Genomic DNA, 4,157 nt, shown 5'->3' with positions numbered 1-4,157 from the left:
GCTCACGTCAGATGCTGCAAATTCGTGCTATTGGCCAGTTCTCTCTCAGTTCTGTAGAAAGAACCACAAAGAGCATTGAGTTTTTTGATTACGAGTTACCTGATCCGGTGGCACTTGGACGTAGACAAAAACCTCCGAGTAGGAGTTGTTGAGGGAGACTCCCTCTCTCTAGATGGCCATGCCCTCTTAGCATTTCTCCACATAATGTGAAACCCCCACCTGAATCAGCTTCCAAGCAGTGCTTGAGAAAAATCATTTTTCCAAACATACAAAATTTCTTCCCAAAAGGAAATTTTAGAAAATTAGGTTTAGTTTTTCAGTTTTTACACTCTCTTTTGGGGTGGAATTTCTCCTTTTTCCCTTGCCCTTAACTAGCATTTTTGAAATTGAAAACGACACAATATTAAGCTGAGACATATTTTTCCCGAACACTACTTCCAACGGTTCCCTTTCATGACACACCATGTGCCTATGACCTAAGTTAGAGATGCTAGCAAGGCAAGGACCACCATGCACACTATCATAATCAGTGCAATATACCCTGCACCCATCGTTGCTACTACTTTCACTATCACCGTTGTCTGTGTCAAATTCTGCACACAAGTACAGTCATGACATCAGAAATTCCTTGGGGTGAGGGAGACACATATCAAGAGAAAGAGAGAGAGAGAGAGAGAGAGAGAGAGAGAGAGAGAGAGAGAGAGAGGCAGAGAGAGAGAGAGAGGGAGATCCTTGCCTCTTGTCACATACACTGTATACGTCGCCAATCCATACCCCATGGCCAATACATACACCTTTACTCTCGTTGTGTACCCTAGCTTGTTGAGCTCCAACAATGGACTAAACGGCCCGATGTGCACCAACGTGCGGTTCATGTCACGTCAGAACCTGCAGATTCCTGCTATTGGTCAGTTCTCTATCAGTTCTATAGAAAGAACCACAAAGAGCATTGAGTTTTCCGACTGTGAGTTACTTGATCCGGTGGCACTTGGATGTAGACAAAAAGTTCCGAGTAGGAGTTGTTTAGGGAGACTCCCTCGCTCCACATGGCCATGCCCTCTTAGCATTTCTCCACATAATGCAGAACCCCTACATGAATCAGCTTTTAAGTAGTACTTGAGAAAAATCATTTTTCCAAACATACAAAATTTCTTCCCAAGAGGAAATTTTGGAAAATTAGGTTTAGTTTTTGGGTTTTTATACTCTACTTTGGGGCGAAATTTCTCCTTTTCCCCTTGCCCTCAACTGGCATTTTTGAAATTGAAAACGACAACATATTAAGCTGAGACACTACTTCCAAGGGTTCCCTTTCATGACACACCATGTGCTCATTATGATCGTTTGCAGATGCTAACAAGGCGAGGACCACCATCCACACTATCACAATCAATGCACTATAACCTACACTCAACCCACTCCTCCTTCTACTTTCACTATCACCGTCGTCTCTGTCAAACTTTACACACATGTACAATCATGACATAAGAAATTCCTTGGGTTGAGTGCAGGGTATAGTGCATTGATTGTGATAGTGTGCATGGTGGTCCTCACCCTGCTAGCATCTGCAAAAGGTCATTTCTATAGACAGAACCATAGAGAGCATTAAGTTTTCCAATTGCGAGTTACCTGATCCAGTGGCACTTCGACGTAGACAAAAACCTCGAGTAGGAGTTGTTAAGGGAGATGGTGTAGTAGAAGACAATGGGGTCGAAAGCAGGAACGAGGGTTCCAGCAGATAGAGACAGATCCGACCAAATAGCCATTGTGGCAGACACCTTGCCATTGCTAGCTGATGGCACTATCCGCGCATTGTCGACTACTGTTGCTGCCGCCAACAAAAGCTGCAGGAAAATGCAAAGGAAGGCCAAGGGCAAAATGTGGAGCCCCCCTTCTCCTCTTAAATCCAGTCCAGACCTACACATTGATGAGACTTGTAATTTGATGTGTACCTCCATGGCTCCCTTGCACCAAAGCTTGTGGATCTCTCATCCTCGGCCTCAGCTACATGACACCAATATTTTGTGGTAGCTTGCAAATGTATCGTCTCTCTCTCTCTCTCTCTCTCTCTCTCTCTCTCTCTCTCTCTCTCTCTCTCTCTCTCACACACACACACACACACACACACACACACACACACACACACACACACAGTGCCAATGCCCTGTGAGGCCTGATCTCGTTAGAGCTTGGAGCTTTGTCACACACACATAGTACAATTCTTGTATTCTCTAATCACAACTTGGGAGCAAGCAATTACCTCTCTACACATCGTAGGAAATAGGGAAGGTAGAATGGAATGCACTTGTAGCCCCAGCTGGAGAGAGAGAGAGAGAGAGAGAGAGAGAGGGAGAGAATTGTCAAGAGAGAAGTGGGAGAGCATAGGAAAGAGTGATGGCGGTGGTGGCCTAGGTGAATTGAGACGTAGCAAATGCAGGCTCCCATTGGTAGTAGGCAAAAGAGAAGAAGCTAGAGCATGCTCCCATGAATAGGAGATCAATCATGTAGAGCTTAGGTGGGTGTAGTGTTTGGAAAAAATGTGTTTCAATTTAATATCATGCCATTTTCAATTTCAAAAATGCATGTTGAGAGCAAGGGGAAAAGGAGAAATTCCGTCTCAAAATAGAGAAAAATAGTGTAAAAACTTGAAAAACAAATCTAATTTCCTGAAAAATTTCCTCCTTCCAAATTCAAGAGAAGGAATTTTGTACGTTTGGAAAATAATTTTTCCCGAACACTGGGTGGGTGTAGTATTCTCTCTCTCTCTCTCTCTCTCTCTCTCTCTCTCTCTCTCTCTCTCTCTCTCTCTCTCACTCACACACACACACACACACACACACACACAATTGTAGTCTTGCAACTGTGAGAATACAGATACTTTTGCGTGCTAATCATCGTAAAGTTGCTGCTTCTGCTCACAAGCACATGCAGAGCACGCATAGACTCCCACTTTCCCACGGACACTACGCGCATGAACACACACACACACACACACACAATGATACTATATTGCTGCACTGTGCAATGTGCATTGGTCAGCTTCAACTCTTCTCACTCTCCAGTTTCACAAACATGCACACTGTACGAGATCATGGACAACAGCCCTTTGCACGCACGAAGACACAGACATGCTATATTGTTTGTAGATCGTGACTCCTCTCTCTCTCTCTCTCTCTCTCTCTCTCTCTCTCTCTCTCTCTCTCTCTAGTTTTGCACACATGCACTCCATGATGGACAACAGGTCTTTTCACATGATAGACAACAGGTCTTTTCACATGCACAGACATGGACACTAGGCGCAGTCTCTTCCCATGCAAATCGTCGAGGTCTCGGGACTCGTTAAATGGGAGCAGATCGTGATTGTTGTTATATAGTGCTCCATGGGGCAGAAAGGAGATATTGACACATGGAGGGCCTCTTTGAGCTTGAATATTTTAAGCTCAATTATATATATTAGAGATGGTAGAAGAATGAGCGAGCCAAAATTAATGTGAAAGAGAAAAATGCAATAAACTTAATTAACACTAGTTCTGTACTAAAGTGTCCTGTTTTTCTAGCAACTTATCATAATTATTTGGTGAATCTAGAAAAACAACTCATAGGTCACCTTCATATCTTACGTCAGCTATGAGGTGAAGAGCATAGCCAAATTTTACTTTTTCCAAAATTAAAACTACATTAAGATTATGATAATAAGTTTTAAGATGAAAAAATCATAGAAGTTTAGTGTAGATTTAATAAAATTTTCATAAATTGAATATAGCTTCTCATCAAAATAAGATTTTGCATAGATTTCAAGGTGTATGGATAGGAAAAAGCTTATTATAACAAGAAATTGAGCTTCATAACCTAGTTATGGGACTAGATTTTTGTTATTATCAAAAGACCAAAATCTCAAAAATGCTAACAAAGAAAAAAAAAATGGTCTTTCAAAGCCTCTTTCATTAACATGATGAGATTATGGGATAAAACCTAAGGTGTATAATGTATCTATAGGTCAATACCCATCAACTAAGAAATTTTAAAGGATTCAAACTCATAGGCATCTTGTAACTTAAGCTCATATAAAAAAAAACTCTAGTGCATAATGACTTTCTATATTTATTTTTAGTCACAAATAATTTTTTTCTCACATGACTTTTGCAAAAATATCAAACACA

Source organism: Adiantum capillus-veneris, unplaced genomic scaffold (assembly GCF_014529385.1).
Source record: "Adiantum capillus-veneris isolate H3 unplaced genomic scaffold, ASM1452938v2 Hic_scaffold_364, whole genome shotgun sequence".
In the NCBI taxonomy this organism is placed as follows: Eukaryota; Viridiplantae; Streptophyta; class Polypodiopsida; order Polypodiales; family Pteridaceae; genus Adiantum; species Adiantum capillus-veneris.
Note: the sequence above shows the minus strand (reverse complement) of the source record.